Source organism: Passer domesticus, chromosome 1 (assembly GCF_036417665.1).
Source record: "Passer domesticus isolate bPasDom1 chromosome 1, bPasDom1.hap1, whole genome shotgun sequence".
Classification (NCBI taxonomy): Eukaryota; Metazoa; Chordata; class Aves; order Passeriformes; family Passeridae; genus Passer; species Passer domesticus.
The window spans coordinates 125705859-125730448 of record NC_087474.1 but is presented as its reverse complement, the minus strand read 5'-3'; the positions used below and the strand labels follow the sequence as shown (position 1 = coordinate 125730448).

Here is a 24590-nt window from a genome sequence, read left to right as displayed (position 1 = left end):
TGACAAAAGATTCATAGATACTTCTTTCATTTTATTGGTGTTTGTCTTGTCTCCATTCTCTTATCTTCTGGCTTACCTTGTCTGGAAAAGTCAGCAACTTCGAAAAAAATACCTAGGGACAGCTGAACTTCCCAAGAACGTGAAGTACCAGCCTAGGACATATTATGATAAGAATCCTTTACCTTGTGCTTCCTAGACATCAAGAATTGTAGGAAGCTAATTTTTACTCCTTTCCTCACTACCCTCAAGTTTTATTGATATTTCAAGCTCTTAGAAATAAAAGCAGCATTCTAATCATTGCTCTACCTAATAGCTGAAAAAAAATGTTCCCATACTGGCTGTCAGTCCAGAGGGAATTTCTTTTGCTGTCTGAGACAAGGAGCTCCTATGTATTCCACTGATCGTGTAGGAAGGAATTCTCGTAGAACAATTTGGAATGCCCGTTTCTTTTGCAAGGAAAAACAACTTGATGATCTCAAAGGTCTTTTCCAACCTAGTTTATTCTGTGATTATTCTGTGAAAACTTTGCTACTTCTATCTCCCCTAATAGTTTTTAAGCATACTGTATGTAAATTGTATAGTTATTGCTCTGTGCAAGTACAAGACACAGTTCTACATGTTAGATTTGGCACAAACAATGATGATGATGATGACTTCATGCTCAACCTTTGTCACAGGTCTTAGCCAAATTACTTCCTGTTGTGTAAATACACTCAAAGCCAATGGGAATGCTTCAAAAAATCAAAAAAGTGAGGAATGTACTGCCAAAAAATTTGCAAGACTGCAGAAATAAACCAGAGATGTAAACCTAACTCTTTTGTTGGCTTTTGGCACATTAATTATTTAACAGGGCTTTGAAACAAATACTTCTATTGCTGTTTAAACAATTAAATAGTTTTGAAAGTTTTTTATCTTCCTTATACAATATAGGCTTCTCAGCTGCTTGTCTGAAGCCCATAAACTACTTTAAGAGCCTAATTCACTTAGAGTATTCTATGTGTTAGCAGAATGATGCATATTACATTTGGAATTAATTCTGAGCTGGCAAAATAGTAAGAAAAAGTCTCTCATCAAAAAGATAATAATTGTGAGATATTAAAGAAGGACATAAGGCTCCTTTGCAAGATATTTTACTTCTGAACTAAAAATACAGTTACACTTTTGTCCTATTTTTACCCTCAAATGACACTGAAATATTTTTATTAATAAAAAGTAAGAGATTACAGAGACATAATATCACAGAGCTTTTATTTAAGAATTAACCATTTATTAAACAATACATTTCCTTTCAATGCTACATATGTACATAATTAATTTATACAGGGATTTACCTGAAAAGAATAGTCTTTGAAGATAAGTATTTTTTAATTGATGGGACTTTTAAAGGGATGTAACATTTTAAATTAAATTACATTAAATGCTTTTGTGTTTACTCTGCATTAAACTCTATTTTATTTATTGTCATCTTCCCAGCATGGTCTCATCATGGTTGAAGAGGGCTGCTAATGCTATTTATATTATGCTGCACTGTCCTCTAATTGACCTTGTTTGTGCAATGGAATGGCTGCTTTTCTCAAGCTGCCAGCTCTTTATTGCTGCATTTTGACCATGCACTAGTGGCTCTTTGTGCTGCTTTTGAGTTCAAGAATCAATACTGCATTCCCCACAGCCAATAAAGGAAGCTGACAGCATGAATTAACTGAGTGTAGCCAGTTGCATGGAGGGCCATTGTCTTTAAGGAAAATCCGGACGATTACAAGCCTCCATTGCTTAGTGGAGATTTTAATGCAAAGCGCGAGGTTGCTGTAATTTAATTTTGGCCTGCTGCTCTGACACACTCCCCTTTTCTATTGCTTCATGGAGTCCAAGCTATTAATGGCTGCAGACCAAAACACATAGGGAGACAAAGGCAAATAGTCACAGTTGCACAGTAACAGCAGTTACTTCTGATTTAACAGCAATTTTTCATTTGCATTTAGTGGAATTGACAGAAACTCTTTTTTTTTTCATTCTCAGACTTTTCCCTCTTGAATTCATACATGTAAAATAAGCAAAATGAAAGCAAAACATTCAAACCACAATGTGGTGGTATGTCTTGAACTGACACCTAAAGGAAGTTTGCACATGGGGCAAAACTGGAAGTGTATGCAATGCCCAGGGCTCTCTGCCCTCTAGTCTTACTGAATCATCTAGTAAGGGATGCTACACTTAGCCACAGCTGCTGCAAAGTGTTGCAAAGAAGTATGCACAAAAAAGGCATGGTAAGGAAATGGAAAGTTAACAGTAGGAGTTCTGCTGCTAAGAGCAGAAATGAAATCACTTTTTATTTTAAAATGAGTAATGGCTTTTATTCAAGATGCTTTGATATTGAAAACTGTAGTTTCTTATGACAGATAGTATTGTTGATTCAAATGGATTCAAGCTCAGTTATTCAAAAGGACATGTGTTATGTACAAACCATTTAACTCAAGCTTTTAACTTGTTTTCTCTGTTGACAGTAGTATGAGAGATTGTCTGAGAAGTAATCTTTCTAAAGCAATGCCTGAAAAGTTTTATCCACTTACAGCTTCTACAAAAAAAAATATCCAAAGCTCTTGATTCCTACTGCCTGTTTACCTGCCATACAAATGTCTCGGGAATTTACCTGAAATGAAAAGTTGAGGCTAAGCTTAATTTAAAGGATATTTCACAAAAAAAAAAAAAACCAAAAAAAACAAAAAAACAAAAAAACAAACTACAATGCTTTTATCTCTTCTGCCATTGGCCATTGCGGCCATCAAAGAGTTAATCACCTTTTTCCTCTACAGCCAGTGTACAGTAAGGAAGCATTTCGGGAGGATGAACCACCCCACCCCAAAGTAGCAGTTAGAGACAGCTGATGGACTATGATCAAGAGATATCTATTAGCTAAGTTAACTTTTAGGATGGAAAAATGAAGTGGGTTAAACCCCAGATTAGCTTATTTTAAATTATGCAGTGTGATGAAGGGAGTGAAGAAAATAATAAACAAGAGCTTGACTAAGTATTTCTTTATTCTTACTGACACTGCTTCTAAGGTGTGGGAACAGAACTACACACAAATAATGTAGGGTGCATAGGAGCTGTTGGGGCTTACAAAAGGCATGTTTCCTGCCAAAATTCAAAACCCCAAGGGACTTATTCCATCAGCAAAGCCAAGAGATAGGAACTCTTCATCCTGGAGATGGGAGCTAAGAGCTGATCTTACATTTTAGGAGATGCTCATGAATGCTCAGAGTAATTTTCCCTGAACCCTCGTATTTAAGGGTCTTTTACTAGCTACTGTTTAACTGTTCCATGACCATCTCATCTTGCAGTCATGTGCCACAGCTCTTCCTCTCTGAAAAGACACATAAATTTACCTTTCAAGAGATCCTTTTTGATAGTCCATATTTTGCACATATTCAAAGAGCAAGACGTAAATAACACTAAAATTTTTCCTAATGTGGAAAGTTTAAAAATTACCAATTCTGAACTCAATTTTTCCACAGTATAAACATCTTATATAACCTATAATAGAGATGAAAAAGTAACCAAAAAAACCCCCCAAAAACCAAAAACAAAACAAAAAAAAACAAACCCCAGAACAAAAAACACCCAAGGTAATAGTAATTTGGAATGACCCACAAGTGATCATTATCCCTTGTACTGCAAAATGATGAAACTGAAAATCAGTGGATCTATGAAAGAAAGGATCAATAGATACAAGGAATAGTTAAGTACTGTAAGGGAAAGTACTAAGGGGACAATAAATATAATCTAGGCAGACAAGCTGACTCATGGGGAGGAACTCAATTCTGGATGTAACGTGGGCTTGACCTGGCTCCAGCCAGCAATAATTAAAATTATATGACACTAGAAGGATCAGATGTAGACCTTAAATGAGTTTTTAAATACTCTGTTGCTCACTAAGAAGGCATGTTGAACTACTAGGCAAGTTCAGCACTAAGGTACCCAAATATTTCCCCCCTAGACTAAAAACAAAGCTACTTGTGTTTATTATTGGATGGAAGAACATGGCACCAGCTGTTGAAAAATACCATCAGTCACAAATTATCAAAAGTTACATCTATTCACAGAAGATTATTTTACCAGGCTAACTTTATTAACAAACTTGTTAACCTTGTAAAAATGTTGACATCTAGGAAGTTTGGAATCATTAGCAAGACCCAGTTTTCAGGTAGAAACAAGGGCAGACCACACCTAGCTTAACTTTGAAAATAATATATTGCTAGGATTAAACCAGAAAATGATATGGAAGTAAGGTAAACTGAATTTGCATTCTTCAGTTCAAAAGAAGAGTTGCTTTGATACCGCTGTGGTGTATTCACAGTACATACACGTGTTCCTGGGAATAAATGTTTATTAAAATTTTACTTCTCTCTTTTTTTTTTTTTTTTTTTACTGTATGCTTTTTCCCACAGTCAGATTTTCAGTAGTGAAGGTATTCCAAGTGCACTTTATGTATGTTGAGATTTCAAAGGGGAAAATGAACATAGAATTTGGCAAAACAGCAGTTTTATAAATGCCAGTAGTCATCACAAAATTCTGTACATTTAACAGGACAGTCATTTCTCTTTCTGCCACTAATGAGAATTGAATCAATGACTGTGTTTGCATGCATCACAGAATATACAGTAACTCAAGCAGTGTTCATTTTTAAATCACAAGCAAATTAAAACCTATGTTTTGCAGATGTGTTTATTTGTTACTTCTTAAAACCTTTGAAGTTGATTTTAGCTAATGAGGCTAAAAAGGTATTGCTCCTGCTATTGTTTTAACCTTTTTACCTATCTCACAAATATTGATTTTGCTTAGTATGCTAAATGCAGTACAAACAGGCTGAAACAGGTCCCACCACAGATGCTGTGCCATTTCAGTGAGTACGAATAGTACTTACTAGAAAGGTGGAAAAGAATATTGGTACATATAATCACTACACAATCAAAAAAATTTTAAATTGCCAAGAGAACCAAGGGTTCTTGTCTATCCCTCAAAACTACATAATTTGTCTAATTTTTGAGAATCAATGCAGCTCATTCTTGTGATGCCTGAAGGGAGTGTGGTGAGTTTTTGGTATAACTGAAGGGCATCCTTCCCTCAATAAGAGACTGCCTAGAAAAAATATTTTAGACTTTTTTGATTAAGCTTTTAGGTGTCTATCTTCAGAGCCTGAAGCAAAAGGTTAAGGCTTTATCCCTATCAACACACAGAGAAAAGTGATTTCTTATTTAATGACTTATCTGTCAAGGTAGATGAGAAGCACATATGCATATCAAATTATCTATTTTCTTAAAATAATTTATAGGCTGTATAAAAGGGTTACTCACTATACTTGCTACCAAAATGGATATTAAAGATAGCCATATGGTATGAGTAATACTTTTAGAAGGGCTTTAGGAAGGGGAAAGAAGAATATCTTATCATATAAAAGCCATGGAGAACCTAGGAAGAGAGAATATGATCAACTCATTTAGAATTTGGAGAGCATATTAGGGTTAACACCTCTAATGATAACTGCCACTTGAGCTTTCATAATCAAATGCTTCAATTTGAGGTCTCATCTGAAAGGCAGATCACATAGAGAATAGTCTGAAACTCTTTAATTGCCTTGTATAACAATACACATTTTTAAGTAAGTGAATGCATTACAGCTTTGACTTTTGTTCTGATCATTTTGTGTTACAAATAGAAGCACACCCATCGTTCTTCTCATCGGTTAGAAATTTTAATGTTGGTGCATAGGATATTCACTCTGCATAATTCTTTTTACTCGTAATAGGAAATGTCTGGTTATGCTTTTTACACTGAGAAAAGAACTGAAGCCATTGTCTCTGAAAAGACTGCCTTTGCTTTGGGTAAAAAAACTGTGTCAGTTTGAACTGGCATTTGTGTCCTTTGCAAACTACAAAGCAAAATTGTGTCTGGAAAAAATGTATCTCAGCGACCAGTGTCCACTTCTGACATTTTATGTTAATAAAATGTCTTGCACACAGCTCTTATTTAGACTATGGTGAGTTGCCCTGAATGTGTTAATATCAGGAAAATTGCTCCATATTTACATTTGCAAGACTGAATTTGGCTCTAGGTGGGGACACATAGCTGGTGTTATGTAGCCTCTCATCAGAGGTTTTGGAACATGTACAGAAGCAATGTTTAGAAGCAAATGAAGTGGTAGGCAAGCAAGAGCTTTTGAAGACAGTGGCAAGTCTAACAAGTTGACACTAATAGATAAGCTTTAATACTAGTGCTGTTTGTTGACTTGTGCAGTGGAGACCCAGCCATCTTTTTCTGGCTGTTTCCCATGTACTAAATGAAGATACTGCCACCCACTTCTTGAGATGGTGTGAGATTTAATTAATAGTGTTCTAAAGCATCACATGAATCTTATTGCTGCTGGAAGTTGTCCACTGCATACATTTGGTATTTTGGATCAGCTAAAAGTATCCTGATATCCATGTTTCCAATATTAAAGGAAACATATTATTACAGAGAAGGTAGCAAGAAGTAACAGTTTGGGGAGTGTGTCACAGAATCTCATTGATTTATAGAGGTATCATGTGGACTTAAAATCTCTTCTTCCTTGCACTGCTTGTATCCATCCAAATAATTATGGGAAGCATATGGCTTTAATTTTAAACACTGGCACAAATTTCAGTCATGTAGTTTGTAAGTCACAGATGATATCCAGTTCTAGAAGGATGATGACATCAGCAAACCAAGGATTCCTTTTGGAGGAGCAGAGGAGGGCACAGGGGCAGCGTGGCCCTGGCTGGATCTCATTAGGAGGAACTTTTCCAAAGGATGTGCACAGGAGACTGTCTGAGGGAGCACGCAATATTCAAAGTATTGGGGCCATGAAGAGTGTTCAGGTGGGACAGAAAATGTATAAAATCTTTTTATTTTGTAAGCCAGAAAAATAAAGACCATGATAATCCCAATCCCAAAATAAAGGGATTTCTACCCCAAACAGTTCCATTCACATCAGACTACAACTTTGGAGAGGTAGAACTAAACTGGTGCCTGTGCTTGGCCAACTGGCCTGAAGAGAGACACACACTGCAAGACTGTATGGTTTTGCTTGTGCTAATCAAAGTACATAAACAAAGTTACAAACCATTCAGCTTATAAAATACAATACAACCTTCTCTTCTAAATGCTAATAAAAACTTAATTTCTTCAACAAATTTTCCATGGTAAAAATGAAACCAACGCTTCTATTAAAACATTATTTTTCCAGAAAACAGATAAAATCTGTAATCCAAAAAGTTGATATTAAAAATGTGTAGTGGCTTTTTGACTTGTCTAGTCTTCCAGAAATTATTTTTTTGCATTTTAAAGAAGCCTATTGCCCTTAATGATTTTGGTTTTCATTAGATCATGTAGTATTGATTTTAATTTTTTCCTCATGACTTTGAGCCAAATTCTGTAATCTTGCCTTTTTTATTAAACGCTTGTGGACATCCCTCTTGAGCTAAAACATCATGTGGTCATTTGGTTTCCGAGGTTTTTAATAATGCATTTTAAGCACAGAATATGTTTGACTGGAGAATTCTTTTGTGCCACCATTTTGTTATTGCCTTTTGAAGGCAGAGAAAAACCCTATCAATATTTTATTGAATATAACGATCTGTGTGGTTTTTGTCTGTGAATATGCAAGGCAATGAACCAGAGTTGTCTGAGACAGACCAGTGTCAATGCTGTCAAAACCAATGCAGCACCTCCAAATACAGGCAGTGAAATGTAGAGCAGAAAGCTCACTCAAACACTTTTTTATTGAAGAGTGTGCAGTTTTCAGGCTCACCTTAACCCCATGCTGCCTACCAAGAGTGCCTGGGAAAAAAAATGAAAGACATTTTCAAAAACAAAGCAGGTCTTTCTAAGAATATTTTGAAATAAGTTTCAATGATCTGTCAAAGGTGCAGAACAGTAGTAAAATCTACTGGATGGAAAGAGCCCAGTGAAATATACTGAATAAATATTTTTGTACTGTTACTTGGAAAAAAAAAAGTGAATTTTCAGTTTTTTTAAGGCAAAGGTAGAAAAAATCAGATGATGTCAAATATTGATTTAGAACTTTCACACTCATCATTCAAATCTGAAAATGTGAACCTTCTCTTCTTTAACCAGAGTGTAAGTTAGTAATTCAGGCTGTAATTCTGATTATTGCATTCACATTATTGCATTATATTCAACAACAAAGAACAGATAGCTATTTACTGTGCATATACAATGCATAACAACTCTCTGTCTTGAAAAGCTGATTATTTACAGCTTCAGTCCTCATTCATGTTCTTAATTTTACAGACTTGAAGAGCTGCACTGGCAAAAGATATATCTACCTCCATCTTTGACAGATAAATTCTATTTATCCAATTCTATGGATAATAACAAGGTGAGTGCTTAAGCAATAAAGGTAGGAATTAAGAAAAGAGCAGGGCTCTAATAGGAAGATATTGCAGCCACAGTAGGTGCATATCAAGTGTTTTATAAAATCCTAAACCCATCTAACACATGAGATGAAGAATCTTAAGTCAACACAAGCCTATTGCTGCACAGTCTGTGATTTTACATGTTGTACGTGAGTACCTGGTTGCACATCTGGATGAGAGAGAAGCAAGTGCAGTTTAAAAAGGAAATCATATACCAGGAAGGACTGAAATTATCTATGACAGAAAAAAAATATGTAACAGTGATGCAGAACTGTAATTCATGCAACATGACCTAATTATTTTAAAGGAAATGCTAGCAGCATTTTAAAAGCCTGTGGAAACACAATTGTTAAAATTTAATGTTGGTGTTTCCATGTATCAGAATTTATGGAAATTTGAGTGAAATTTTCACTTCTGTTTCATCCAGATCGACTCTGAAACAAGACTGTGACCTCAGTAGGGTTATTCAATTTAATAAAAATTTTAAATAAAATAAATAAGTAATGCCAAGTCATAGCTCATTTGCAGGACATCAATCATACATTTGTAACTTGTGGATTAAATAAGTACAAGGAAGAAAAAATAACTCGAGGCCCAGCAGAATTCAACATCCTATATTTGTTCTATTAATTTCTTATATGAACAAAGCACATTTTCTCAATCTAACCCAGAAATTACCTGGCATCCATCCACAAGTGCAGTACAATTCAGTAAGATGCATTTTTCAGGGTCCTTTTTAATCTAACAATAAATGAGTAGAAAATGCCTGGCATATCACTTTTAGTAAGGTGTCCTCTCTGCAGAGATGTGCTTCAAAGTTTGGCAAGATTCAGCTCATCTGATACCATCAAGAAACTGGTATGAAGAGCCAGTTCAACAGGCACTCTCTGACTTCTCACTGCATGCTCTGCACAGGCCTGCAGGCTCTCCCTGCTCTAAGTAGGTGACCAATTTATTGGCTGCAGTGAAAGAGGCAGCACATTTGACATATCAACCTATCTGCCTTTCAGCTACCTGTAAACTCCTTTTTGTGACTGTAGGACAAAATAAACTTGGTTGCTAAAGTTATTGCTAAGTTATGGGCAACGGCTCATGAACCAAATCTTGCTTTCATAGAAAAGACTTCTACAGACACCTGGATAATTCAGAAGCTGCTTGGGCTGGCATAGCAATGGGATTTGACACTGCCTTTCCACTTGAACTTGAGTGATTTTTACCCAGCAAGCAGAGCTAGTGAAAGAGGTTGTCAGGGAGGGAAGGAGAGCCCACATTATGCAAAAACATCACAATATGCAGTTTTCCTATTGATTGAATATTAAGATGGAATGAGGTTTGGAGGAGAACTGCTTCTCATTTCTACTACTTCTGTGATATTTTGAGAGCTCTGTGTGGAACTGTGGACTGGATTTTATGCTCTGAGGTAGTTTGCATCTATCATCTATTACCTAGCAGCCATCTGAGATGACCATGTCTAGCACCACATGATAACAGGACATTGTGATGTCCATTGCCTCCACTGATGACACCCAAATGATCATGCCCTCCTCTCAACCTGAAGAGATAATGCCCTTGCAGCATAGAAATTAATGTGATTCCTTGTGCCATGGCACCGAATAAAGTCAGTGACGAACCTTTGCTCTGCAAAGAGAGAGCAGATAATTAGGTAGTAAACATCATTGTGACTTTCTCCTGACCCAGAATAATCCAAACACTTCAGCTGAAGGAGATCTCTTCCCAAAATTGCAACACTAATGATATGAGCTAAATATTGACACATATATGTACAGCTTGTCCCTCTGCATACCCAACTGATGCCATTTTGAGTTTTGCCTTTTTTCCTTATATATTCTCTGTATTCTTTACACATATATTTGTAGCCTATTGTATATTAGTGGCTAGTTTTCCCAGTAATTTTCCATGCCCTTTCCCTAGGCAGAAAGACAAATCTCTCTGTAGGGCCCCTATCCTCTCTTGGTTCTCCCTGGCTAACAAGGTTGATAACAACTCTTCAAGACACATTTTCATAAACAAAATACAGATAGTACCAAGAGGGGGGTCCAGAGAAAGGGCATGACCTGGGGGTTAATTACATCGGCACTTGTCCTTCTAACTGGTGTTTTTTGTCAATTATGCTAATTTGCCAAACTTATAAAACAGTATTCACCCCTGTGGGGAGAATATTTTGTGTGCATTCTTTCATAACTGTCCCTGAAGCTCCAATAAAAATCCACTTTTGTATTACCTACTGTATTAATATTATCTGGAAAGTGTGTGTTATTTAATTTCTAGGTTTGAAAAAGGCATCACAACCCTCCTCTGGCACAAGAAACAGTGAATGTCATCCAGAGAACAATGCCATGCAAGACAACACTACAAGGTTTTATCTCCTCAGAGGTGGGAAACTATTTTCAAAGCTTCAAAGACAAGCTTTGCCCTCCTGCTTAAGTGGAAGACCTGAATTTGGTCAATTAATGATAAATAAAATGAAAGAGATAAAAGGAACGTGAGGACCCTTTAGCTTAGACCTTATAGTGGCATCCTTTGCTGAACTCACCTTGTAGCTGGCATTACTGCTGAAATGTACTGACCTGTCTACTTCCACTCAATATCTGTGACAACATCTTTCCATTATTCACCCTTAGGGGTGTATTTAACTAATGGAGAGAGTTTTAGTGCTCATGACACTGAGAGACAGATACCCATGGCTATAGTCAGTCCTGGTGTAGCAACTGTCCATGAATTCTGGCTCCAGTGTATGGGTCAGTTAGCATCAGCTTACAGATTTCTGAGCTTTAATTTATTTATTGAGGCCAAATTACTTCAGTGGGAGCTGCAGCTATTCAACACTTCTCAAATCAGACAATTTTATTAGGAACCCTAGAGAAAGCAGTCAGTATCTGGGTTTTAGGCAGAGAAGCTTTTGTCCACTGAGAATGAAATTGGTGGAGTAATTTAGGCAGGCATTTTGCTCTTGGCTCCACAGGTTTCTGCTAAACATACTTAGGTCTGACCTGTACCACACCACAATTGACTCAGTCTTTGGGCTTTCTTGACTTAATATTGACAACACACCAGTTGTGTGGTAAATATGTTTTACAAAAGGAACCAGATTCAATCTGTGGTGCACCAAGACAGTGCCTGCCATTTGCTGAATGCAAAGTGCCATGATAGTGGCAGGGGCAAGCAGAGCATCAATGGTATGGAAACCACGGGGTGGTGAATCAGTGTCCTTGTTGCTTTGCTAATGAATCAGCTTTTGGGAGGAAATATGTGGCCCACAGTGTGTCTGGTGTTTGCAGCTCTGGAAGATTTGTTAAGTTTAGCAATTTAGTCATGATTAATCCTGCAGGCAAATATACGCAAATCAGAACAATAAAATCATTTAGGTTGGAAAAGATGTTCAAGGTTATCAAGTGCAACTGTTAACTTAATGCTGCCAAGTCCACCACTAAGCCATGTCCCTAAGTACCACATCTGCACATCTTTTAAATACCTCCAGGGATGATGGCTTTGCCACTTTCCTGGGGAGCCTGTTTCAATTTGTGGCAACTCCTCCAATAAAGAAAATTTTCTCATATCCCTCCCCTGGTGCAATCATTTCCTCTTGTAATTTCTTCCTGCTCAGGAGAAGAGGCCCACCCCCACCTGGTCACAGCCTCTGTTCAGGTAGCTGTAGTGAAGAAAAGTTCTCCCTGAGCCTTCTTTTCTCCAGACTAAACAATCGCAGCTCCCTCAGCTGCTCCTCATGAGATTTGTGCTCCAGACCCCTCTCTAGATCCATCGTCCTTCTCTGGACAGATTCCAGCACCCCAATGTCTTTCTCTCTAGTGAGGGGCCCAGAACTGAACTCAGGATGTGAGGTGCAGCCTCAGCAGTGCCGAGCACAGAGGGAAAATCACTGCCTGGTCCTACTGGCCACACTATTCCTGATCCAAGTCAGGATGCCATGAGCCTTCTTGGTCCCCTAGGAACATGCTGGCTCACTAGTCAGCCAGCACCCTCAGGGCCTTTTCCTCTGGGAAATTTTCCAGCCACTCTTGTTCAAACTTATTGCGACCAAGTTCAGAGCCTGTCGTTTATTGCCTTGCTGGATCTCATACAATTGGCCTTGGTCCGTCAATCCAGCCTGTCCAGATCCCTCTGCAGAGCATTCCTGCCCTCCAAGAGATCCAGAACACTCCTACCAATGTGGTGTCATCTGCAAATTGATTGAGGGTGCATTCAATCTCATTGTTCTGAACATTGATAAAGACATTAAACAGAACTGGGCCCAAGACTGAGCTCTGGGGAACACTTCTCTGCCAACTGGATGTAACTCCATGTAATCACTCTCTGGGCCCAGACATCCAGCCACTCTTTCTTTACCCAGTGAAATTTGTCCAAGCCATGGACGGCCAGTTTCTCCAGAAGAGCTCTGGAAATCCATATGAGGGGAAACCAGAATACAAAACACAAGTGCCAAATTGTTAGTCTTCTTTCTCACTTCACTCCCAGTGTTTTCCTGATTTTTATTTTTCTGATAAAACTGTATTGCAAGTAAGTCTCTGTCTTCTTATTATTGCTGTTATGATGTGAAAACAACATAGATAAATCATTTTTGTGTGTTTTAACTATCCTAAAGATTCATTCATCCTGGTGGAAATTATTACATACACTTATGTGCACACGCACCTCAACTAATTTAAAAATCTTTCCAAATAAAATCTGGAAAGTACTTTCCTCTTTATACATTTAGAAACAGGCTCATTTTTCTTCCCAATTATAGCAACTACACAAAGAGGCAATAAGTCTCAGAAGATTTGTCACAAATCTTCCAAGTCCGTGACACCAGTTTCAAAGAAAACCATTGGTTCCCTTGAAAGCACTAGTCTGCAGCTGCCTGATAAAAGGCCACAACCCAGTACAAGGTAATCATTAGGCAGACATTATTATTATTTTCCTAATTAGCCAAAAATCATTGGATTTCCTGTGGCTTCTTCCTGCTGAGCAATCATTTGATCTTGCTTGTGTTGACAAACATACAAGTCACCAATTGTGCCTCAATTATCATTTAACAAGGACAATGTTTTCTTCTTCTTGTGTGAGGAAGAGAAGACTAAGAACAAGAAAACAGCCAAGAAGATTCAGAATGTAACTGTTCTTTCTTTTCACTTCAACTGATCTAGTGACAAACCCCACCAAATGAACAAGATGTGCAGAGAGCTATGAAGTCACTGTTCAGATCCTGGAGGGGAGTGTTAATGCAAAATTCTACAGTGAGCCTCACGTAAAATAGACTGAAAATATTTCTGCTACAACTGAAATGTAGAAGAACTCTGTGTTCCCAAAAAGAGACCCCACAGCATTCCCCCTGCAACACTGTCTAACTGTCAAAATGTGGCTAAATTTAACAGAGAGTGCTCAGGGCTGAAAAAAAAAATTGTGAAATGTAAAGAGAGAGATAAATTTGTACTATTCAAATCCCCAAATTTAGTTTGAAAGGCATTTCAAAACTCAGCTCCCTATATAGGGAGTATTTTTTTTAACTAAGCGCAGGAAAATCTGGTGTAAGGAAGTGTATATGTGGAAGTTTATTTATAGTTATTGCTAGTGATGGGTATGAAATATTTTTGGTCTAGATATTTCTCTTTCAGTAAGCTGGTCTTTAGGCTGCTCAGACAATGTTGAAAAAACCACTAATGCAAAGTAGACTGTTATACCAGTTCCTGAATATAAAACCAAGCACTGTATTGTTTCTAACGGATTTCCAGCATGTTTCTCAAAATTTCTTCTTGGTTGTTGCATACTGCAGCTCTTTTACTTGGCAGTTTAGCATATCACAGCATTTTTTTAAAATTCATTTTATGAATTAGTATTACCATCCCTCCAGGGAGGAAATAAATAATGGAATGCTGATATAGAGAAAATAATCACAGGAAGCATGTAGGAATAAGAAAAAGCATTTTAAAAGGTGTAAAATTGTTAATTTTCAGTATGGATAATTTAGAGGCAGACAGACAGGTATCTCAGTTTCTATATATGACTTAAAATAGGTAAGGCAAGCTGTTGAATTTATGGTATTAACATCTGTGGCATCAAGAAAGCTTCTATGTCAACCTTTAATGTCTTTATATTGAAGAGTTTTCACTACCTAAAAAAATAAGTAAAAACAAGAACAGGCAGGGATGAGTATGAAAAAGAATGCATTCTACCACTTTTATAGAAAAGGACAAATATATCATTATTAAGGCTTGTGCAAAAAAAAAAAAAAAAACAAACAAAAACAGACTGAAGGGCATCTTCACTATTTGCTTAACATGTGTTTTTTCTAAGGAGATAATAGTGATTGCCTTACTCTTTTATTTAGAGGGAGTTTAAATTGCCTTTTCAAAAATACAGTTTATAGGTTGAATGATCTCAGATACTTTGTGAAATTACAGATGTGTTCTTTTTATTGAAGCTTACATATCCTGCAGCAACAGCCCTACCTTCTCTTTGCTGTACTATTGCTAATAATTTAGAAACAGACATGCCAGTTTTAATTTTAAAGAGACTGTATTTTTTCCTCTGCTTCAATAAATCAATCTTGTACTGCAATGTTGGAACTCCTTTAAATAGGTCAGGAAAAAGTGTGTCCTTAATTCACCTCATGCAGCCTGATTGCTGATCACCAATAACTTGATTAGCTGCACCACAAGAAATTATTTGGTTCAATAGATGCAAACATGACCAACCACATCCAAAACATCAAAGTCAAGAGGATTCTTCCTTTTCCCTAAATTCCCTGGAGCCAGAACAGCCTGCTGGGGGACTGTGCTCCGGACATCCTGTCCCCTCTGCCTTCAGCAATTTATTTGTCACATAAAAGGATCTGGGGCTGAAATTTTTAAAGGAGCTACGATTACAATCTAAGTACAAATACAGAAGTCACTGCCAAACAGAATATTTGGGGCTCTGACTAAGCAAACTCTGGAGGAATCATAGCCACTGAGCCCCGCAAACAACCCGCACTGCCAGGATTTCCTCTTTGACTGTCTGAGATGGTGGGCACTTTTAAAGAATTTGGCAAGGACATTCCTAATAGTGCTCAGGCTTTCAGTTCAGGGATGTAAGGATTTTTCCCCCAAAATGTGTTTAATTAATGAATGTTTTTTACAAAAATGTGAGGAAGGCTCTCTATATCTTTGTTGTTTTCTCAGGCAAAGACTGGCTTGCAGAAATGATGACATTTAATATCCCAGCTTCTCTACTCAGCATGTGTGATAAAGCAGAGCTCAATGAAACATGCAGACATTACATAGGAATATTTATAGGTGGACTGGCTTGGTTTACTCTATCCATCCTTCACACCTTCTGCACATTTGCTTCTTGTACAGTGGGCTGCATTGACAAGCCTTGATAAAGCACTTAATTCCAGCTCTGCATAGGGGAGTCTATATGTTCACTTAATTTTAAAATTTTCTCAGGCAAGTATTTGGTTTGGAATGGTTTCCTGCACTCACCCAAGGCAAAGAAAGCGTATTGTGGGATGGAGCTGAACACCAATAGTCATGCAGTGAATGACAGACATTAAGTGCTCACCATGGCATGAGAGAACAAAAAAATCCATAATTGTTTCAGTTTAATAAACATATGCAAAAAATTGGTTTAAGAAAATAACAGTTTGGTTATAAAGACTTTGCTATCTAGTTTTTAGAATAAATTATTGATTTCAGATTATTATCCTAGATAAGAGCAGAGATTTTTGTTTGTTAAAAGGAAAAAAAAAGTCAAAGAAAAATCCCTATAAATAAGTATAAAATAAAAATAACTTTTCTGACTCAAGCAAAACTAAACCTCATATGCTGTGCCTTACCACAAGATTATTATTTTTTATTTTCTTCCTGGTAATGCCACAATTCAATTTTACAAAGATAAAATTATGACAAAATTACTGTATGTAAGGAGTAAGGTTCAGAAAAATGCACATGAATGTCCTTCTGGTTTTGATTTTGCTGTGAAATTCCACTTTTCTCACTTTTGTTTTTGTTTTAGAAGCTTACTGAATTTTAAAGATTTCCTATCACTTCATGCATAGAAACTTTGACAGTGGTAGTTCAGAATGTGAAGAACAGCAAGTTCCTAAAACAACAGAATTATGCATCTTAAATATGATTGAGTTTAAAAATGCCAGAAGGACATGAAAGCTCTTGCCTGACAAAGAATAAAATTGATAGCTTGGATGAATGCAGCATAGCCACAAAGGACAATCAGAGTAAATCTATAATGGGCTGAAATTCAGTGAGAGCAATAAAGGGGTCACAGTGGTTTGAAGGAAATGACAAATAACTTGAATTTTTTTAAAATCTATAATGATCTTTAAAAAAAAAAGTATATTTACTCTTGTATCACTTTCTCTGATATTACTATAGCTGTTACACTGTCCTTCTTAACATTCCAATGACACATATTACAAGTGTGTCATTGCAAACAAAAGAAAATTATTTTATATATTTATCCTAATTTCTGAGAACAGTCTACATAGAAATAGAGAAATTAAAGGAATGGCAGATGGTCATATCAAAGGACATGGTATTTACCATAGGTAGACTTTTATTCTCCACACGCACTTGTTTCCCACGCACAATGAAGGCACAGGATATCTGGACATCTCTGAGCTTGGATGCCACATTTGCTTCCTGAAGCAGGACAGATTTGTTGTCAGGGCCCTTGGCAGCCAGTCAACCCCCTGCAAGAGTTCAGTGTCAAAACTGAGGCTGTCAAAACCCCCAAAAATCTCTGTCCTGCACCCCAAGGCAGTTTTGTTGAGCCTAATTTCCCATGCATATCCCTGACCTGTAACAGGGGCGCCTCCATGGGTACCTCAGCTTGTGAGCACCTTCCTCATCCCCAGGGCCCTGCCTGCACATCGTGGGCATGTCTGACCCTGGTTATCCTCACTGGGCCTGATCCATACCCCAGCCCACAGACCAACCACCCTGTCCCAGCCTCAACCCATCCCCAGGGAGATGCTCAGGGCTGGGCTTCCCTGATGCCTTCCAGTTTTCCTGCTTCTGACTGGAATGATATGGGATGGGCTGCCAGGACCTGCCATGCCACCCCAGAGGGCCCCTGCTGTTCCCCAGAGAGATCACAGTGCCCAGAGTTTCTCTTGCATAAGTAAATTTGGGGGGTGTGATTCACGTTGAGGGTTTCAAAAGAGGTTATTCTCCCTGTCTACTCTGTTTTGGTGGCACCACCTGGAGAGCTGCATCCAACATAAGAGGGATGTGACTTGTTGGAATGAGTCCAGAGGAGGCCCCAAAGATGATCAGATGTCTGGAGCACCTCACTTATGAGGCATGGCTCAGGGAGTTGGGGTCTCAGCCTAGAAAAGTGAAGGCTCTGGGGAGACCTTGTAGCACCCCTCCAGTAGCAAAACAGGCTACAAGAGACCTGGAAAGGTATTAGGGGAACTCTCCTACACTCCTACAGAGAGGGACTGTTTACAAGGCATGTAGTGATAGGAGAAAGGGCAATGACTTTAAACTGAAAGAGGATAGATTTGGGTTATGAATTAGGAAGAAATTTTTCCCTGAGACATTGGAAGAAGTTTCCCAGAGAGGCTGTGGGTGTCCCCGACCCTGTTAACGTTCAAGGCCATGTTGGATGGGGCCTTGAAAAACCGGGTCTAGTGGAAAGTGTCCCTGCCCATGGCGAGGGTTCAGAACTGGATAAATGTTAAGGTCCCTGCCAACCCAAACTGTTCTATGAGTCTATGAAATGTCAGCTGAAGACACAGCCAGGATGTGCATGCAATGCTAACCCCAACACTACCAGTGCTGTTGGCAGCAAGGCCTGCAAATGCCTACAGTACAAAATGTAGTTTTCACTGGGTTGGATATGGGACTTTCTGTCTGCTCAGACGGACTACCTATCCTCTCTTTCCATTTTGAAGACAGACAACACAGACGAGGCCTTTTGGTGGTCTGCCCCCCTTTCCCAGGCTCTCTTCCGTACTCTGCTGGCTCACTTCTGCCATCAAACTGTGCATGGGAGAGGCAGAGCAGACCCTGAACCTGGGCAGAAAGGGCAGGCAGCCACCAGACTCCTTCCTTCCCCCACCTGAGACACCCAAGGCAGGTCTGGGACCAAGCATGCACCAGTTCTGCACGACTGAGGCAGCAGAGAGGTGTAAATCCCAATGAATGTGTTGTGCAATCACACATTGGAAGAGCATCTGCAGCGAGACAGAGTATCAGAATACCAGTGCTCACTGCCTGCTTTTAGTCTCTTTTAAAATAAGTCACTGTTCTCATACTATGCAATGTATTTAGACAGGGAAAAAAAGTGGTTGTCAGAGACAACAGTTTAATACCTTGTAGAAAAACCATGAGTTGGATGAAATACAATCCATCTCTTTTCTGTTGTGTTTTCTCTGCTGATTTTTCACCAGAAGTCTAGGATTAATTTATCGGATGATGTGAGATATTGCCCATTACCCACCAGCTGGAAAGGACCAAAGCATTCAACAACTGGTAAAGAAGTGTATTCAGACACAATATTCACAAATGTACCTTTCTTTATGTCTTAACAGTTATTATTTAAATAGCAGATAAGTCACTGAAATTTTTATTTACTTGTTTGTTTTAATTGTCTCAAGGGGAAGCCATTGGTACGTGTGATCTTTAAACTGCACAGCTAAACTTTATCTACTTTGTAAGACAATTGTGCTTCTGTGAAACAGCAGAGTGCCAGGTAAACCTCCTGAGTAAGTGAGCTGCCATTACTGCCCCAGCTGGTCACTGCAGTCACTCCATATTGGATAAATGAATGGGCTTGAGGCCTATAGTTGAAATTATTATCATTGGGATTTTTTCTGACATACACTCTTTAATAATTCAAAATCAAAAGTTTGAAAATTATCCTGTGTCTGTGTTAGCAATAGTATCCATCCAATTAAAACATTTGGTAGATTTCATAAGTAGCTGCAGCTGCCTTAGTTTTGATATGAAGTGACTGCACCAAAACTGGATCAGCTATAAACAGCAAGAACACGTCTTGCCAGTGTGAAGAGAGCGGAGGGTTCCTCATAAACTTGGATTTATCTCATAATGACCTGGGAGAAGACAAGGTAATAGGATAAATACGGCTTCGTTCAGTGGGATTGTGGGCAGAAAGGTGAGCAAAGAATCTACAGCAATTTGAATGGTGTCAGAAAAAAAAGATCAGCAGATCTATGATGTCTGGAAGATCAACAACGCCCTGAAAAGCGACAGGCCAAATTGCTATCAAGTAAAAGGTCAGAAGGAAGAAAATCACTGGAACAAAAAAAGACAAAAAACCTTTTGGTTCCATTTTTGCATTTGCATTGACTTTTAGGCATATATTTTTAGTAGACAAAGGGGAATAGGAACAAATTATATAGATTCTTAACAAAAGCAGTATAAAAAATATATGGATAGTATGAAAATGAAAGGAAGTCCATCTTGCTCTTGATAATTTTCTAGTCATTCACCAATGCCAGTGAAGTGTCATCTGGGATCCAGGTAAGTTGTGCCCTTGAGATTTTGTTCTTGTTTTGCCTTTGTCTGCATGACTATATGGTCATGCAGTTTCATAAACTTTCTAAAATCTATCTTAAAACAATTTACTTTTGTTGCCTGGGGTATACTATTTGGAAGTACACTAGATTTTTTTTTTTCTTTCCTAATCTAAATTTATTAATGATAAATGAGTGTTCAGTCTGATACTTTTCAACCAGAAATTGGTTTTTTTGGAAACACTGAGATAAGACTATAAATTAGATTTGTTAAAGAGAAAATCTACACTGGAAAGCTATGAGTCTGTTGCTAAAAGCAGACAGACATGCTTTCCAAATATACCAAGAGAATTGCACAACTGTTTTCCACAGAGAAGCTGTGGGATTTGAGTACATTTTTATGCTCTGAAAACTCTGGAAATGTTCTGCATCCCTCTAAGGATATACCTTCTCCTCACCACCTCTCTGAGGAATCTCGTATACATAGAGAAGGGGAAAGGTAAGGGAAAATCCACAAAAAATTTCACAAGGGAAAATGCTTTGGGAAAGAGGCACAATTACCTGTCACCATCTCCTGGTTCTGTTTTTGAATTCTGAAAGAACATCTATGCTTTTTACTCTTTCTGTGTCATGTAAATAGGTCACAAGACTCTGTGTCTGACTTTGGCAAAAGCCACAGAGGGAGGTCAAGCCATCTGAGCTCAGAGGTTTGGCCCTAACTCATTAACTTGAAGGAAGTCATCTGGGTGTCTGTTGGGCTGCTCTGTGCTTAAAACTGGTTCTGAATTCAACTCCTAAGGGATCAGGATGTTTCGTCCTGATCATTCTTTTTGTCTCCAGGTTCTCAATGGATTCATTGTATATGACCACAAGACTATAAAACAGCAAAGTTTCTAAAATCATGCCAAAAGCACAGAAGGAGGCTGACATCTGTTCAAGGTGGTCCATGCAGAGGTCATGGCCAAACTGAGACACCTTACTGCAAAGCTGCTCTGTAACCTACTAGTGCCATCTTGCTTGGCCACCCTACTGGGAATTTCCAAAGAACTGACTTGCAAACAGGTCTTTCTACAGGGCATTCACCCATACCACATGTCAACTCAGAGGCTGACCCAGCTCAAAAGACCTTTATTATGACACAGACCCAAATATCCTATGACAATTGCCTTAAAATAAAAAACTGGGTCATTCCTGCAGTCATATTCATGTGAGTGATTGTTAGGCACTGAGGTAAGTGTCATTACAGGAATGGACTATTTTCATGAGCAAGTGTTTAAAGCTCTCTCCTCAGGAAAGTTGGTGCATCACTTCAGCTTCTCTCTTCTTCTCACAGGGCCTCTGTTTGGTGTAACATTGTATACCTGAACTATAAAGCCCACCTTTCATGTGGTCTATTCAGTTTTCCAATTGACTTTTAAAGATCTTTGTCTAAAGACGCCGTAAGAGATTTGAACTCTGTCAGGAATGCCCCCTGTGAGTTCAAATCACACTACTTTACCCACTAGGCTCATTACAAAAAGCAAGTTGGACCTATGGCTTTCTGAATTCACCTGAGAAGCTAAGATTGGACCACAATAAAGAAGGGCAGTGTAGTTCTCTTGAACTACAGGCCCAGGTACAGCTCTGTTAACATCCTCAGGAGTTATTGTATCTATAGATAGAAGGAACAATTTTCACATGCAATGCCTGAAACTCAGGTGCATGTATCTCTGCCAACTTTAAATACTACATTAAACACAGCTTTATGTGTCATGTGTCTAAATTTAGATACCCTAGTTTTAAAGATGAACTTATACAGAGGTCAATACATATCCAAGAGAAGACAGAAATGCTCATTTAGAGTACTTTTGACTTCTTAGAAATACTTTCTAAATTGTTATAAAAGGCCATGGAAATATTCTTCCTACTTGCATATGAATAAGACTATCTGGTAAGAATAACATTTTCAGAATTTAAGGGGGTGATCTTTATTTTCTACTAATGCCAATTTAGTAAAGTGTCTTCTTGATTTACATAATATCATGAATAGCACTTCCTGAACTATTCAAAATAGAGAACAGGATAACCAGAAAATGGCTCCAATTACAATCATCACACAATAAAACAGTGTGCAGGCAATAGTTTAGGATTCCTCACAGTCTTGTGCATTATGTCACTCTCACCTAGACAAAAAACCTGGAAACTGCTACCAAATCTGTGCAGTGGTACTTCACACTTTTTCTATGTGGTTGAAAATACCTCATAAAGTACTCAGCTAAATCACAGATAATTAGGCTCTGTTGTTTAATTCAGCACAACATAATGCTATTATATCACTTCAGCATAACTGGTCATCTGGTTTTGTGTAAGAGCAGAGTCACTGCTTAAAAAATGCAAATGAGAAAGCAGTCCCATCATGTGGAGCCAATTCAGAGTATTATGGTTATAATAAGCAGAGGAGATGAAAGGTTAAGAAGTGTGAGATTTTTATCAGGGAACAAAATCAATTCACATAAATCAAATGCATGTCCATTGCTGCCTCTGTGGGTGTGTGTCTGGACGGGAGGGTTGAAAGCTCCATTTTTTGTTATTTCCATCTCGTAAAAGGAAAGCATGAGCCAAGTACTGATCTCATCTGTATGCTCAAATCTTACTGACTCGTTCAAACTCTTCTGAAAAGTTTGCCAACAAAAAGCTGACATGCAAGACAAAACTTTAAGAAAATCAATGCCAAATAATTGCCCAAGCCATAAGAAGGAATAAGCTTGCCAGTATGTTATGTTCTACCAACACTGTGGTGAGCTGTAAACCTAAAATCTAGGGGAACGAAACAGCTCTTATTGTGCATAGTAGGCTTTATAAAACAGCAGGCAGCACAAATCATTTCTCTACTGCAGTTCAATAGCTAGTCATTCCTTCTCTTCTATATTCAATTCTGCACCAGAGCCATGACTTAAATGCTATGCTGCTGTCAGTTAGTTGGCTGTCCTTTCCTGGGCTGCCAAAGGAGATGCTTACAAATGAAGCTATTGCCCCAGTAATCAGGAATCTCCTGGTGGGACAGTATATGATAAATTTTTAAGGACATGGCTGCAGCACAAAACGTGCTATATTTTACATCCGACATTGTCACACAAGGTTGTTATCCTTTTTCTTCACTTTTAAGATTTAAGTATTGTTGGACAAATAAAAAGTGTCAGAATTGTAGGAGACCCAAGGTGTACCTTGCAATGTAACACTGTAGGCTTATGGATAATATCAACTACAAATTGAAAGGATACAGATAACCTAATTCAATTGAAGCAAGTCTAAAAGGCATACTGAGTATTGACAGAGTTTATTAATTGCCCCAAAACTTGCCCTAAAAACATGGAGTCCTTTTAATTCTGTTCTGGAACTTTTTTAATGCCTTATCCAAAGCTAAACATCATCTCATATTTAAGGACAAGCAAAAAAGCTATTGCTTGACATGTGTGCATGGTTTAACTGATATTTCAGGTACAAGCCTAACATATGAGGTAGTTGCAAATTTCTCAAAGTGTCAAAACCACCAGGGATAAAACTTATTTGAAAGTCAATATTTCTTTCAAAGAATATTGGTTCCAAACATGAAAGCAAGGCCCAGATACCCACTTTCTATCTCCATGGCAGCCACAGAATCTAGGTCTAGGTTCCACCAGTAATAACAACCCCTCCTCACAATCTTAAAAGCAATTTTACCATAAACCACTTTAGGAAAAAATATTGCTCACTGATTAAAAAAATCTCTATTGTCAAGACCTTTCAAACTGAGAAATAAGGGCTGATCAACTTATTCAAGTAAAATGGATCATGATACAAAAACACAGAAGGTACTCAGTACTGGACAAAGCAAATAGTACCATGGATTACGCTGCAAGAGTGCCACAACATCAGCTTGTGCAAGTCAGTGGATACAACAATTTTTGCAGGTGTTCAGCAGTGATATTTTGCTTCTTGTCATTGCTTTGTAAAACTATATTAAAATACCTTTGCTAGTAATATTTTTTCTTCAGTATCTGACTTCCTCTCTTGCAGATAGACTGGTAACTTCAGGTGTTCTGATGTGAGATCTAACAGGAGGAGAGCCAGTTTTAACACCTAAAACTGAGTGCTGATGGTCCAAACTACATTGAAAGACATAGAGGGAAAGAAAAAATTCTGTTGTGTAAGACAAGAGTTATAAGTACTCAATAGATGCCAGCTCAATCTTTCAGGAGATTTAGTACAAGACTCTTTGCAGGGAATAACCTAAAACTTACACTCATTAATATCCTTAAGTTCACCGGGGCATATATACAAGCGTCATCAGATATGGAGAAGCAGAAAACGGAGACCTTGCAAATTTTTGCTTGAAACCAAAACATTAGGAATACCACCATGTTCTGTGATTCTAACCATGACAACATCTGGAAATTTTTAGAACTTCTACTTCAATTTCTATTCAGCTTTCAGGTTGACTTTATGGCTCAGTATTTTCTGACATTTCTTGTAGTATTCTTGCAAACTCTATGGAAAGACACTTATTTCATTCTTGACTATTTTCCTATTGCTTTATGATTCTGAAAAATATACTGATAATAATCTCTGTCTTTTCTATTGCCACTCTGTCTGCCTGGCAAAAATTTCTTAGCAATATATTC

The 24590-nt window shown here is 38.0% G+C and overlaps 2 long non-coding RNA genes across 2 annotated transcripts in view; one reads left to right on the top strand and one right to left on the bottom strand.

Annotated features, from left to right (window-relative positions):
* Positions 1–18242, bottom strand: part of LOC135279901 (uncharacterized) — a 93629-nt gene extending 75387 nt beyond the window's left edge. Inside the window, exons 1-2 of the long non-coding RNA XR_010347050.1 lie at positions 17669–18242; positions 17009–17157 (exon numbers count right to left, since the gene is read on the bottom strand). This is a non-coding gene — a long non-coding RNA (uncharacterized LOC135279901). The remainder of the gene's footprint in view (positions 1–17008; positions 17158–17668) is intronic.
* Positions 17600–21614, top strand: LOC135279907 (uncharacterized). Its single transcript, XR_010347055.1, has 3 exons — positions 17600–17872; positions 18865–18946; positions 20791–21614. It is a non-coding gene; the product is annotated as an uncharacterized LOC135279907 (long non-coding RNA).
* The last annotated feature ends 2976 nt before the right edge of the window (positions 21615–24590 follow it).